The sequence below is a fragment of the Ambystoma mexicanum genome, chromosome 4p (genome assembly GCF_040938575.1).
Source record: "Ambystoma mexicanum isolate Mex_15411 chromosome 4p, UKY_AmexF1_1, whole genome shotgun sequence".
NCBI classification, from domain to species: domain Eukaryota; kingdom Metazoa; phylum Chordata; class Amphibia; order Caudata; family Ambystomatidae; genus Ambystoma; species Ambystoma mexicanum.
Window position 1 is genome coordinate 180,479,145 of NC_090927.1, and position 15,692 is coordinate 180,494,836.

General features: G+C 45.3%; 1 protein-coding gene across 4 annotated transcripts in view; it reads right to left on the bottom strand.

Annotated features, from left to right (window-relative positions):
- Positions 1-15,692, bottom strand: part of PTK2B (protein tyrosine kinase 2 beta) — a 998,240-nt gene that overhangs the window by 78,112 nt on the left and 904,436 nt on the right. The window lies entirely within an intron of this gene.

The following is a 15,692-nucleotide window of genomic DNA, read 5'->3' on the forward strand; positions in this document are numbered from 1 at the left end:
ATAGAAATTCAACGCACGCGCAATGTTCAGCGTATGCAAAGTTCTTTCAGCAGGTGAAGAAGGGTTTGCAAAGAAGACTGGTAGAAGCAAAGGCTTGTTTAGATGAAAGTCAGACGGGACCTTTGACATGAAGGAAGGATGAGTTTGCAGAACCACCTTAGCTGAATGGAATGACAAATATGGAGGCTTGCAGGAGAGAGCCTGGATTATCCCAACCTGACATGACCAAGGTCATTGCCACCAGGAAGGCAGTATTCCATGACCGAAACTTCAAGGAGGCCTGATGCATAGGGTCAAACAGAGGCTCAAACTGTTCTGACAGTACCCCATTTAGGAGGGAATTCTCTGAAGAGGTCCTTGAGGAACTGCTTAACAAACCTGTGCGACCACAGACATGTCTACCTGGAGCCCGAGTGTACCGGGATATGGCAGTCAGGCGTACTTTGATAGAGGACCGGGCAAGGCCAGACTTGGCAAGTGATAGCAGATATGGAAGAAGCTGTGCTGCCGTTATGTGCAGTGGAGAAATGTTCTGTTACTGGCACCACAATGTAAAGCGCTTCCGCCTTGTGTTTGTTAGCAGCTTAGTGTAGACAGGACCCTGGCCCTGGCTAGAAAGCTCTTGCATTCCAAAGGCAGTGATTAGTGTCCAAATTCTAGGGCTGCAGGAGCCAGGCCACAAGGCTCAGAGATGCTGGGTCGTGGTGCAGTATTGACCCTCCTTCTCTGGAAAGCAGGCCTGGAAGAGGAGGCCGTTTGATGGCTGGGACCACCGACAGATGAAGAAGGTCTGAGTACCAGATCTGCCTGGGCCACGCAGGTGCAATGAGGATCCTCTTGCAATGGCAACTTCTCAGTGTGTTGATCAGTCATAGCAACAGAGGAATCGGCAGGAATTCATACAAGAAGAAGCCCTCACAAGGCAATGATAAGGCGTCCCCCAGACTCCTTTGCTGAGGATACCTGTTGTAAAACCTCTGATACTTGGCATTGGTAGCTGTCGCAAAGAGGTTGATTTGAGGGAGACTTCACTTTTTGAAGAGACGAGGCACCTGTACTTGCTTGAGCTCCCATTCTTGGCAGGACTGCAGCTCCCTGCTGAGAGTCTGTGATGGTGTTCTCAATGCCCAGATCTGCACATCCCGAGGGAGAATGGGTGAGCATGTTCCGCCCTGTTTCCTGATGTAAAACATGGTGGTGGTGTTGTCCATGAAGAATCGTACCACCTTCCCCAGGTGCTGAGGCTAAAAAGTCTTGATGGCCCAAAAAACTGCCCGTAGTTCTAGGACGTTGATGTGCAATTCTTTTCTTCTGGTAGCCAGAGGCCTATGGTGTAGGAATGGCCTGTGTGGACTCCCCAACCTTCTAGAGAGGCGTTGGTCATGACTGTCGCCTGATACGCGGGGATCTGAAAGGGAGCACCCTCCGAGAGATGTGGGCGAATTGATCACCATTGCAGGGCCTGACGGAGGCCTGATTGATAGCGATCTTGTCATTCCATGCGCTGGTAGCTTGCTGCCATCTGGCATCCAGAAACTCTTGAAGGGGTCTCATCCGCAGTCTGCAAAAGGGGACCAGGTGTATGCAGGAGGACATCATCCCCAGCAGTGACTTGATGGACTGGACTGTTGCAATGGCAGCTCTCGATAGCCGTTGGACCTTTCCCAGGATGGCCATCACTCTCTCTTCCGAAGGAGCCACTAGACATGACAGGGTGTTGAGGAGGGATCCCAGGAATAGTGCATTCTGAGATGGCGCTACATAGGATTCCTGATAATGTATTGAGAATCCCAGAGAAGTTAGGGTCTGGATGGTCTCCATGGTGTGCTGGATTGCTGGCCCTTGAGAGCAGGATCGGATTAGCCAATCGTCTAGGTAAGGATAGAAGTAGATTCCATTGCGACTCATGTGCGCTGACAACAGGGCTAAACTCTTCATGAACACCCTTGGGGCCGACTTCAGGCCGAACGGCAAGAATTTGAACTGCTAATGTCTTCCCTGAACAACAAAACGGAGAAACTTCCAGTGTTTGCGATGAATGGGGATGTGGAAGTAAGCATCCTCCAAGTCAAGGGTCGCAAGGAAATCTCCTTCCTAGTTAGTCAAGCACATGCTGCAACGTGACAATCCAGAATTTTTGGGACTTGAGGAACTTGTTGATATGTCACAAGTCTAGCATGAGCCTCAACCCTCCTTATTCTTTCGCACCAGAAAGTATCTGGAGTACAATCCTGAGCCTCGGAGGTGCTGAGGGACTGGCTCTATTGACCCTTTGTTTAGCCTGGCTTGAACCTCCTTTAGTAGCTGCGTTGTGTGCTGTTGTCTGGGAACGGGAGGAATGTGAGGACATTTGTCCTGGAAATCCAGGAAGTGAGTCTGTTGAAGGATATCGAGCACCCATTTGTCTGTGGAGATGTTGAGCCACTGGTCAGCAAACTGTGATAACCAGTCTCTCACTGGGGTGTGGAAGTGAGGGCCCGGGCTCTGGGCCGGGCCAGTCTTGCTTTGACATCTGCGTTCTTGATGCTGGAGCGTGACAAAGCTGGTCGTCACTTCTGTAGGCCTGGAAACACCCCCTATATGCCCCTTGGGTGGTTGAATGGGAGGGCTAGCGATAGGGTGATGTGAACTCTTTTGAGGACCTCAAGACATTCCCTTTAGAGAAGCAAAAGGATGGCTGCTCTGTTGGAGAGTGCTCAATGAACGTGCCGTCTTTGTGTCCATTTTTATGGCCTGAAGGGTCATTGACTGCCTTCCCGAAAAGGTTGTCACCATCGAATGGCATGTCTACCACCTTTGTCTGTACATCCAAGCAGAGGTTGGTGGCCTTGAGCCACCCTTGATGGCGGAGGGCTACTCCATTGCCTAACTGCCAAAATTCAGAATCTGCAAGGTCCAAGACAACAGTAATCACACAACAGTAATCACATGGTCGGAAGCCACAACAATGCTAGGGCCTCAGCTTTATTGTCCTCTTGGAGGAAGTCGAGGATGGGTCCCAACTTATACGAAAGCTCTCTGTCATTCCGGGAGAGAATGGCTAGGACGTTGATGGCCCTGATAGTAGACGCTGCTGTCTTGATAATGAGTCTTGATAATGAGTTTCCCAGTCGCATACAGTTACTTACCCACTTGATCTGGAGGAATCATAGAAGAGGAAGATGGGTTAGAGGGCCTCTTTCTAGCCATAGCACAGTCTGATGATGGTTGAGATCTGATGCACTTAGGGGCTGGATCCGAGACCCAGTATTTTTGCTCCAATTGATCCCTTTTGCTGGGTTCATGCTAGGGGTATACATGACCAACAGGCCATCCTCACAAATGTCATCCAAAAGGGGAACTGAAACAATAGTCCTCTTGGAGGACTCCCGCAACTTGAAAAGAAAAACTTCAGTTTTCTTCTCCTCAGGCATGAGGTTGAACTGCTTTGCCGCCTGTGAGATCATTGAATAAAACAAACCGATCTCGTCTGACAGAGAATAGCGGGAGGCACCTCGACATCAGGAGGCTCACCATCTGTGGAAAAGTAGTCATTGAACTCATCTGTCCCGTGTATATCCTGGGTAGTGTCAGTATCAGAGTCTGTTTGAGCTGCCTCTTCAACCACAGGAGGAGGTGCAACCGGCAATGGTCGAGGAGTAGCCGGGGATGGAAGAGACAGAGTCAGCAGGGGTTGGACAGTCCGTGGAGGGCTCCTTTCTTTGAAATGTGGGGCAGCCTAGGTGGGTCTAGATAGAAATGCTTGAGATGGAGGCATCTCTCTCTTCAAATTTGAGCCCATAGGAAAGGAGGGTCACTGGGGTCTGTGAAGTAGGTAACCGGGGTGTTGTTTATGGGACCGTTGTCGGTATCGTAGACCGAGGCCTGGGCGATAAGGCCACCCTAGGAGTGGTAATTGTCATTTTGTCAATAGTGACTGTAGTGGACGAGCCCCTTGAAGTAATCAGAATTGAAGTCATCGACAGAAGACCAGTCTTAATAGACTGCCCCATCGACGGGGTAACAGCCTTGGTAGATGAGGTTGTCGGGTCCCTTGATAGACTACCCTTTGATGGGGATGGTGACGATGACCGGTGTTTCTCAGACGTGTGCTGCACAGCCATGGTGACTGTCGATGGAGACATCATTGGAGCGTGAGATGATTTAGTCTTTTTTGGTATCTTTCGTCAGGAAGTGTCCTCAAAGGATCTCGACCTCTTCTTGTCAGAGGGCACACGCTCTTCGTGCCTGCTGACAAGGGAAGAGGCATGACTGCGCACAGAGGCCGAGTCAGGGGCCTTCCCTTCCGCAATCCATGCCATTGACCTTCTATTGCGGTCCTTCCTACTCTTGGAGGAGAAAGCCTGGCATATGGAACATCCATCCGCATCGTGATCGGGTGTAAGCAGTAGATGAACTTGAGGTGCTGATCTTCAATAAATATGTTCTTCAGGCCGCAGTTCTCACCGGCCTTGAAGAGGCTTTTTCTCTTGGCATCCGCTATGTGTGAGGAAGGCCAAAGCCTGGGCCTGCGGCCACCCACAGACCTGAGATCCGACAATGGAAAGATCTTGTCCGGCAACTGATCCCCGCCACCGGTAGTCACAATGTGACTGAAGATGAAGAAGAAATGTAGAGGATTTATCACACAAATAGGCAAAATAGTTATTGATTCTTGAGGAGCGAAATACAGGGACTCCCAACACGAAAACGTGCTGTAAAAATCTGAAGATGGCCACCATGGGTGGAGCTTAGGAGGACAAATATCATTAACTGGGCCGTATGGCCCAAAGTGACAGCAATAGGCTATAGAAGCGATGATCAGTTTGAGCTTTATAGCAAACCTGCTTTAATGTTACTGAGGTCTATGTAAGGAAGGCATGGTATCAAAGTAAAACAGACACAAGTGATCATAGTTGAAGGGTGTTTATTGAACTTTATCAGAGGTGTAAAAAACGCCTAATCTAAACCTAAATCTAAGATGGGAGCAAGCTACGACCATCAAATAATAATTCAGCCCTAGTGGAGTCTATTCAAATAAAAAGGGCCTATACTAAAAAAACGATTTCCAATCCATACCGCTATGCTACACATAGTGTGGGATAATGTTCACAAAAAGAAAGGAGTGTTCACAAAATGATAAGTCAGGATGTTTGGGCCGTTGGCCTCCCTTCCCCACGTTTTTAGCACAGGACAAGGCGTGTCACTCAAGCACAGCACACTCTTGGGCTTCTTCGGCACAAGGTCACAGTTCCTTTTACCAACATCAGGGCCTTCTGTGCGCAAGTCTCTTTTGTTCCAAGTCTCTTGCTTCAGAGGGCCTGATGTTCCAGAAACAACGAAGAAAGTTCCTTTCCAAATATTCAAGTCGGGCAAATCACTCTTTCACAATTAGCGTACCTCAGTCGGGTTCAGACCAGATTTAATTCGTAGGCATTCCTCAGTCGGGTTCACATTTGCCACAGCAATATCTTCTCGGTTGTGTTACTGTTCACCCTGGATCCCCCTCTTCCAGACTCAGACCCCTTTTTCTACAATTAGACCCCTCAGCCGGGCTCAGACCAGTTTCAGTTTACAGACAATCGAAGACTTTTGCACCCACGTGGCACCGGACCACTCTGTATCTGGTACCTATTTCGGCTTCATAAAGTTCAATCATAAACAAGTTCTCTTTCTTCATACAATGTTGCCGCTTGCAACCTTGAGCATAACACAGTCCGGTCTGCTATCAGTTTCTCCAACTCACCGGCTGTGCTGAACTCGTTGGCTTTGCTTTGCTGTCGGAGTCAAGGACAATAATTTGTGTGTAGAGGTGCACACTGTGGTTACTAGAGTTCAAGAGACAATTAAAAAGGATGGCTCAAATAAAATTAACAGTGAATTTACGTCCTTCCGGTGTGATCTTGGCATCAAGGTCAAAACTATAACGTAGAAGGTGGTCTCTCGAATACTACGGGGGACAAGACCTGGGCACACTGTGGCAATAAATCGGCTGCATACATTACACCATTGTCCAGAAAGTTACATAATGTGCAATTATTTACTCATGAAGAAGTTAATACAAAGGTAAAGATTCTAACAATTCAAAAACATCAAAGAAGAGAAATTAACATTTCATGTCAAGAAAAACGTTGATAAATAGATTTTTATGCAAACAGATAAGATTAGATAATGAAATACATAATTGAAAAATTCATGGGAGCATATATCTCAGTAGGGAAGAGTTCTAGGCTGAGAAAAGATGGTAAGCCTTGGCGTGTCTCTTCCTGTTTACGATGCATTTCGGGTAATGCTGCCCTTCATCAGGTAAGTGATATCTGTAGTTCTCTGAGGAACCTGTAGGTTAAAGTGATAATGTGTATATTATCTACTGAAAGATGTCCTGCGTGGCTGTGTAAATCATGAACTAAGTTGAGAGGTCTCTGAGTGACTGCATGTAAATCTTCACAGACACTCCTTCTGAATTGGAGTTAAGGACAGTACCACGGTGGCAATTGCTTCTCCCCACCCTGGCTATCAATGTGGGAGTGCCCTGTGTACCTTTAGCACACACTACACCGTTCGTCAGCTGCAGTTCCCGGTGTTATGTTTTTTTTTCCATGAAGCTTCTTGAAAGTCGCGATTCTTGGTTAAAAAGGGCAAGGGTAATTCCCTCATTGTCGTACTCTCTGGTCTCGCCGCCTTTCTTCTCGGTTTAAACTGCCATCTTGGAATCGCTGCTTCCTTGTGCGTTTTGCCTTGCTCAGCGTGTGCTTTTGTGCTCCGCCTTTTATACGTGTGGGGAAGTGAGATGGTAGTCAGGTGTGTGTAATTATCAGTAATTGCCTGACTCTGCCTGACCCTTGTGTTGGAACATGTCAGGTATATGGCTCTGGTGTTAGTCGTAGTCGCTCAAGATGAACTGTTTGTGAGAAAGTGCTTGTGCGGAAACCGGGGGGAAGGGAGCATTGAGTTTCTAGGAAAAGGTGTTATAAGGAAGGGGATACCGTGTCTCACCCTTCGGTGTCCCACTTCCACTCCCTGAAGACCTGGCATCCAGGTGATCCTCCCGCACTGGTCCACCCCCAACAACTGGATCCAATAGCGATGGCAGTGTCCTGGCAACCTGGATGACAGATCCCCGGGGAATAGCGGGTGAGACAGCTTCATGTTTCTCACAACTCCCAGCCTGACGACAGGGAAAATTCATGAGCATGTGAATCCAAGTAATATCCCATGTCGGAGAGTTTATATTTTACGTTGTAGGAGATGGGGTTGATGGGAGGAACACTAATGCTGATCTGGAGGATGGAGTGGGCAGAAGGAGAAGGGCCAATAGTGAGATTAGGTGAGGAATGTGCCGAGGAGAGAAAGAAAGAGAGAGAGTATTCCCTTGTAAGTGGGTAAGTTATAAAGGGAGGTTAGGAAATGGTGAGAGAGGAGTCAGCAACGTTCAAGTAGGTGGGTGTGGGGGACATTGAGGAGTTTAATGTTATCCATAAGCAGTAAAGGCCCTTCGGTAGAAGTGGAGCTAAGGCGGAGTTCAAGATTGGAGGAAAAGGGCATGAACTGGCTCAATCAGGAGGATAAGACCATGGATGGGAGGAGTTATGATGCATTCTCCCAAAGCAGAGTGGAAGAAAGTCAGATGGTGAATTAGGCCAAACCGTCCACCTCATTTGGATGATAGAAGGAGTGCAGAAAGGTGAGTCACTGTGCAGGGCAACATGGGTAGCAGTCATCATGAAGTGTGAGGAAGGTTTTGCGCCCATGACCATGAGTGGTGATTTGTGAGAGTTGAATTGTTCTTTGAGAAAAGGTTTTTTCGCAGATAGATTGGGTATTCTATAGCCTATCTGTAAGAACAGTGGGAGAGGGTAGGAGGAAGAAGGGCATACATGGGAATCTGGCAGGGAGAGAGTAAATAGAAGTATGTTGGCTGGCCTAATGGCCTTTTCTGGGCATGATGAAAGGCAGGGCCCACAGTGGGAAGGCAGAGAGAGTGAGGCGGGAGAGATAGGAGTGACATTCAAGGGCCACCCCCGGAGAGAGGTACCACAGGCAGTGAGAGAATCGCAGGGATAGAGTGAGTTGAGGCAAGCGGTGAGGTGACGGGAGTGGATGAGGAGTGCGAGGGTGAAGAGGCTATAGGAGTAGGCCTTAAATAAGGCAGTACATGGGCACCAGTGACCACACTGTAGTAAATAAGACATGCAAGGACACTGATGAACAAAATGCAGTCAATAAGGCAGTAGAGGGCAACTAGTGACCAAAATGAAGTAGATCTGGTTGGTAGTCGGGAGTACAGGTATTAGTGTTGGAACATAGGCTTTGAGGCAATGGAGTACGGGGCAGTCAGTAATAGGCCAAGCATGACCAAATAGAACATCCCCTTTGCAGGAGAGTCTTTGCTGTGAATATCAGGGAATGGAATGGCTAAGTGGATGGCCAAGAGGGAGAGTGCTTCCCTATAGATGGCCACTTGGAGAGCAAGGCCAAGCAGAGCAGACAATCAGGTAGAGGGGTTCAGAGCTTCTCTGAGAAGAGAGTAGCAGAGGTAAGTGCTGGCCAATAAGTGGGGCTGGTACTGTTATGGCAGGCTTTCCTTTGTTGCAGACTTTTACCTTCTGTTCAATACTCAGCCCATGGTCAGATGACCATGACAGGCCAATAGGGACTGAGCCTTCCCTATGACTGATACAGATGTTGTGGCCGGCTTGATGCTACTCAGTCTCTCGTGGCATTGTATACCATAGATTGGCTAAGAGGCATACGAATTGGTGGTTAATGTCTTATCTGAAACACAAAACAGTATGTATCACTCCCCTTCCATTTCCAAGCTTCATTCCCTGACATACAGTGTTTGAGGGCTCTGCCCTGTCCACTCGTTTCTCCAACATGTATCTCCACACCTGATAACTCTGTAGAGGGGCATGTGGATACATCATCCCTCGCTCCCGCCCCCTCACCTCTGTCATACTGGAGCAGCAGGAGAAGAGCACTATGCGGAACACCACGTATCATCGCAATACCACATTGAGGGTATGAGAGACGATATACACTCAGACAACTGTATCGAATGTACCCTTGCACTGAAAGGGTAATAGGATGTCACCACACACCATTGGACATCACAGAGTTATAAAAGATATCTGACGAGGGCAGAGTGACGCCATGAAGGAAAGATACTGAGACGTACCGAAACGATATGCAAATACTTAAAGAATAAAGATGTAATTGAAGTAACAAGAGAAACATGTAATCAAATATGAAGAAATCATATATGTAAAGAAGATAAAGTAACCTGCAGACTAATAAGTGTATATACGTAGAGACGCAAGGTAGATGAGACATATAGAAGCGTGCTGCAGAAGAAAATATAACATGGATAGGGCGGCCATGATGGAAAGATGGACGCCAAGCTCAATCAAGCTACCTCAGAGACCGACCAGGGCTGCAGAGTCAGTAGATGCTGGAAAAACAGCTCTTTGTGTGCGGAATAAAGAGGAGTCTGTTGGCCTGGGATCAAGGATGCTACTTCAAGAAATAATTGCAAAGAACAAGGGAGTCAAAGGGATAAGCCATGTACATAAGACATATTTCTCTCAGATTAAGTAAAGAGGAAAACATCTGCAAGCGCCAAGTATTGGACAATTAAATATGTGAAAAGCCTATCCAAGGTGGAGTGAGCAAGTCTCTGAAGGCAGAGAGGAGTAATGACACCCAGCACAGTTGAATCAAATAGAAGGTTGAAATGGACAAATCTGTGTACTCCTCACACGTGTTTCAGAATTTCAAAACAAGGCCTATTCATTAAACTCCAGACGAAGATAATGGTGTACCTAAACTCCTTTAAAAGTTCCAGAATAGAGAACAGGCTACAAGGTCAACTACAAATGAGATGATTTGGCTTAGGGCCGGAACGATGAGAGATGATGGACTAATTGGGAATGTGGGGAGTAGTCTGACGTTACTCATTTTGTCTAAGTGCTGCTAACGAGCCAAAATTCCAAGGTTTGGAAAGCATGCCTACCAATCAGAGGATCTATGTAGCAACATGCTATACAATGTTGCAAAGACCAACCCGCTGCCATTATTCTGCTATATTCAGTATTATATGTAATTAGAGGTGGTTCGAAGCGTGTCCACTAGATTGTTTCTGTTTCTCCTTCAAGATCTGTGTTGATTATACCCAGCTAATAATCAAACTAAAGTCTGTATCTCTGTTAACGGAGAAGAAAAGCTTTGCAGAATGTTACTTAAGCCTTACATATACCATGAAAGTAGTCAACTCCATGCCCACAAGTGCCGCCCCAACATATTGGCCTAGGTGAAGCCAATGGTCATATGTTATGGAATGGTCATAAGGTCTAGAAGGCTATTAACACAAGGAGTTGTGCAACAAAAAGAGTAAGTGTTTTATTTTGGGGGACAAATGAGAACACATATACCTTGTATTGTTAATTTAATGTACATGGAACTAGTAACAACAAACAAAATGTGCTGTGTTCCATTGCTGTTTGTTAGTGTGAGGATTTAAACTGTACACGCTCCTCTCTGCCTTTACAGACATAAAGACAATTTAGCTGCTTGTCAGCTTGCTGCTCAAGTCAGAATGTCTGAAATTCTGATTGGCTAAGAGGAGGTCAATAATTACCTCCATGTGTTAATTAAGCAATATGCCCCGAGCGGTGGGGGCATTACCGAGTGAGGTAATGCTCCCGCAGCAAGGGGCATATTGCTATTAGTACCCCAGCCATCAAGATCTGCGAAACTGGGGTACTAAAAGCATTTGTTTCTGTCCTGAAACGAAGTGGCGTTTCGGGACAGAAAAAAAAAATGACTGCGAAAATGGCCACCGGGGAAGGGAAAACGGAGTCCATTTTCCCTTTCCATGGCGGCCATCAGGAGCAGACGTGCTGGGAACACTTCTGTTCTGCTCCCGAAAAAAATAAAGAGAAGAAGGTAAGTGGGGTTGGGAGGGCAGAAGGGAGAAAGGGGAAAAAAAGAAAAGAAAAACAAAAAAAGAACTTACCTGGGTCTGCGGCGGGAGACTATGGAAGCCTCCAGCCGTGTGGAGGCTCGGAGCGGGGATGGCCCCGCTCCAAGTCTCCACACAGCTGTCGTCCCACACCGGGGACAAAGCAGGCTGAAAATAAGTGGGGTTGGGAGGGTGAGAAGAGGGAGGAGAAAAAAAAAACATACCCGAATCCCCGGCGGGGGACGAAGGCGGCCTCCAGCCGTGTGGAGGCTCGGAGGGGGGATGGCCCCGCTTCAAGCCTCCTCATTGGCTGAGGGGCTGTCACGCCCCCGCCGGGAACAAAGTCGTGGAATCCGAGGGATTCCCGGCCAGGTAATGCCCTGGCGTGGGCCAATCAGAATGGTTCTTTCATTCTGATTCTCGCTCGCCGGATACTAATTAAGCTTCACAGTGCTGGTCCGAAAGCCACATTATGGGCCTTTAAGACTGAGTTAAAGATTAATCAAGGTACAAAAGACCATGATGCCGCGTACATCCTTTGTATCTAAAGCTATAATAACCCCCCCCTCTTTCAGAAAAAAAGAAAATCAAGCAAGCATGAATAATGAATGCAATTAAATTGTTTACAGTTCTTAAGAACAGGCAAGTTAGTGTTCCCTACTTCCTTGGATTAATGCTCACACTGCTTTTGGTATGCATGGGACTGTTGAAAGTGTATAAATCTGCCTGGTGGATGTGTGTATGCAAAGGCCTGTTGACAGCATTTGAACCCGCCTGGGCGGTCGTACTGGAAGGCTTGGAATGTGTTGTGCTGAACTATATGACAAATATTATTTACTAGTAATCGTCTTTCTGAAACTTGTATCTGCTTAGAATCAAATGTATTGTACAGGCCACCATCTAGTGGTTGGTGCAAAGTATTACATATTGTTTTTTTCAGAATCGCAAAAGGGGAATTGACAGGGGCATACCTGTAACACTATCCTTGCTCTACATGTACGGGTACCATTAATCCTTCATGCGTCCGCATCCTCAAAGTCCTAACCAATTGAGTTCCAAATGTAAGATTGAATTGGGTGTTAATTTTGGAACCCATAGGACTATTTTTAGGAACCAATTTTTAGTCAACCTAAATTGAGAATCCGCAGAGGGCCTCCAAATTTCTTCTCCATAAATGTCTGTCAGCCTCGCCTTTAAAGACTGTCCATGTAGGTCCTACTGCTCTCTGACCATGTTGTTGCTAGAAGTTTGCTGTGATTACTAAAAGTCAATTCAATGTATTAACTGCTTTACGCTTATGCTCCGTTCATTGGCTGTTACTGGTGAAGACCATCCCAAGATAGTCAAAGGATTGGACTGCCTCAACCCTTTCGCCATTGATCACTAAATACATTTTCCTGGAATATGACGTTGTATTCTTCTTTATAACCATTGTTTTAGTTTTGGTTGTATTAAGTGCAAGTCCGTTAACATAGCTCACCCCAACAAACTCATCAACCAAGATCTTCAAGCCACTTACAGTTTTTGAAATTAGTACTGCATCATCTGCGAATAATAGAATTGGACTTCTCTCGTCAGCGAGTACCAGGGAGTCTGTATTAATGGTGAGAAGATGGGTGGCAATGTCATTAATGTAGATGAAAAATAGTGTGGGGGCCAAAACACAGTTTTGTCTTACGCTTTTTCAATGTCAAATTGATTTGTGCATTCACCTTGTTTGCCCCATCTCACAACTACAGTGTTGTTTGAGTACAAGGAGATGAAAGCCTTTATAAGTTCTAGAGGGATCTTATACTGGTGGAGAGTTTTAAATAATTCCTTCCTCCGTACCCAGTGAAAAGTGTTTTTTTTTTAAATCCACAAAACACAGTTCCAAATTGAGTGTCTTGAGGTTTACATATTTTTGAGATATTACTCATCCAGGTCTTCTGGAAAGAGGTGTTCACACAAATCAAAAGAATTAGTGGTGTGGATTTGGCTGCCGACCCCCTGGTAGAGTTACTGGGTGATGGAATTGTTGGCTAAATTCTTTAAGTTGACAACACACTTTTTAGAAGCAGCAAGATTATCAGTAGCAAAAAACTGCAAATCCATAATCATGCCAGACATAAGAGTGGTGGGCAAAACTATGGTTTGTGGCCGCGATGTGTAAAATCGATGCAGCTTTTAAAGGGAAGCGGGCACAATTTTTAGAGGAATGGGGGCCTTTTATTACGTTCGTCAGCCAGCATGATCACACTGGAATGCCCCACAGACTTCATGAGATGTCATTTTTATTTGTATTTTGTATTTTTTTGTATTTATTTTATTTATAAAGCGCACCAGGCCCAAGGGCATACAGGCGCATCACTTAGGTTACAGGCATAATACGGGCGCTGTTCGATGTTATAGTATTGCCATTGCATGAATTTCGGCTTTAATGATTCCAGCACTGTTTTTGATTTTGTTCTTTTGTTTTCATCTTTTTACTCTGTGCTATGTTATGATTCATGTGTCAACTGCACCATGTGACGTCCCATGTTTAAAGATGCCACAATGTATTCCGATCTGTAGATATTGTATGCAGCAGTTTGGATTGGAATATGGCAGTATTTTGTTGCATGCTTTAATAAAACGTAAATGATCCCAAAAAAAAGTCTGCTTTGGTCGATAGTACTAATACCCTTACGGAAACCGGCCTGTAGTTATGTGATAAGGTTTTTGTTCTCCAGCAAGTGTTCTAGTCTAGTTAAGACCATCCCTAATAGTTTCCCTGGTGAATCCAAGAGGGAGATTGGTCCCAAATTATCTGGGCTATCTCTCCCTCCCTTCTTACGAATTGGGACAATTATCACATTAGTCCTGGACTTGGGAAATAAGCCGCTTGTATAAAGGCATTAAAGAACATTTTACATTTGTGGCCCAGAATCCTATTCGGGGCTTCACCAGGTCTACTGGAGCTCCATCCGGCTCTGGGGCCTTTTCAGATTTGAATGAGTTAATTGCTATAACTACCTCTATTAGGGTAGAAGTTAAGGAATGTACAGTAGCTGGATGTATGAAATGCTGTACAAGGTTGCTATCACAAAGTTCACACTATGGCCTGTCTTCTCTGCGTAGTTTTTAATGGTTCTAGGTCAAATATTCGAAAACAAAAGGATCGAATGCCTTTTTTTTTACGCAAAAAGGATGGGAAAAAAGGGTCTATTTTTTTTTATTATTATTTTTTATGGGGGGCTTCCCCCCACCCCCGGTTTTCTCTTTTAAAAATCTTTTTTTTACATACAAAATATATATATATATAAATAAATAAAAAAGCATTCAACCCTTTTTTTTCCGATCCTTTTAGATTCGAAAAAAAGGTCATTCGATCCTTTTATTTCGATACTTTGACTGGACACCGTTTTTAATTAGTTAAACCATTAGTTAAACCATACCTCACTTGGTATGCAGCATTGCAGGGTGTGATTGATAAAGAGTTAGAACCAGTTTGAATGAGTCTCCAAAAGGATTTACTATCTCCATCTTCCTCCGCTTTTAGGAGGTTTTCCCATTTTAGTTCTGGGAATTCTTGTTTCTTTCTTCTATCTATGAGACTTTTATAGATTAGTCCAGCTTTTCTCAGATCCTCTGTGTTACTGGGGTCCTTCATCCTAATTAAAGACAGGATTTCACTTCTCGCCATACGGCAGTCCCTATCATGCCATCCTGCCCTAGGTGAGAAATAATTATTTTTAGCAATTCTGATCTAGTTGGCTCTGCTGCTTGATCTTTAAGTTGTTAATTTCAGCCCATTGATTTATGAGAGCTATAGTGTTAGCAATTCTAACCTCATGAGAGGCAGAAGTTGCTATTCTTTTCCCAACGGTGTAAATCTTTTGATTTTCCTTATCTGGCAGCAATTCACTTGTTGATAGTGGTGCCCCTCTTTCAAGCAATCAACCTTGTGATGGTCCTGATGTAAAGGGGGCTAGTAGGGTGCTGATCTTCTAGGATTGTTTTTTGTCTGCATTGGATTTTTCTCTTCATTAGATTTCTCAATATTTATTTATTTGCATTTTTAAAGCACTCACACAGCCCTCAGGCATCGAGGCGCTGTTACATGAATTTTTTGTTTTTTAGTTGCGTAATTGTTTTTTTTTGTCTTAGTTGCGTTTTTATAACGCGCTTAAATACCCAGAGGTTTCTAAGTGCAGACCTGGGGATCGAACCTGTGTTGCTTCGTGTCGTCTTGCTTCCAAGGCGAACACGTTGCCGCTGAGCTATCCCCCCGGGACAAGATGTAGCCTGTGAAGCAGATCTTCTTTCCTTGAGGACATCCTCAATGAAACCAGCCTCTTCTTGTGGTTCTTATTTTGGTATGGCAAATCTTTTAGCTGCCCTCTTTAACAGGTCAGCATATAAAACTTGGTCCTCTGTAGGAGGATGAGGTAGGAGGTTCAGTTATTTCTGGAGACGGCATTTTATAGACATTGGGATCAATTTCTGTGTTTTCATCTTCCTCTTCAATGATCTCCTCCTCTTGGTATATTTCCTCCTCCTCCACTAGGTCTTCCTCGTCTAGTTCTTCTTCTTTTGCATGGCAAAGGTTAAGGTGCCCTTTCCTTCTACAGATGTGTGTGTTTTCTTACTTATAATCTATGTGGTGTCTGTTTTTTGTATTTTATTCGGCTTAATGGCTTTCAGAGTTTATTTCTCTCTAGATTTCAGCACCCGACTTCAGTTGCTTTTAGTCTGGGTTTCGACGAGATTGTGAAATCTCCAACCCCTAATT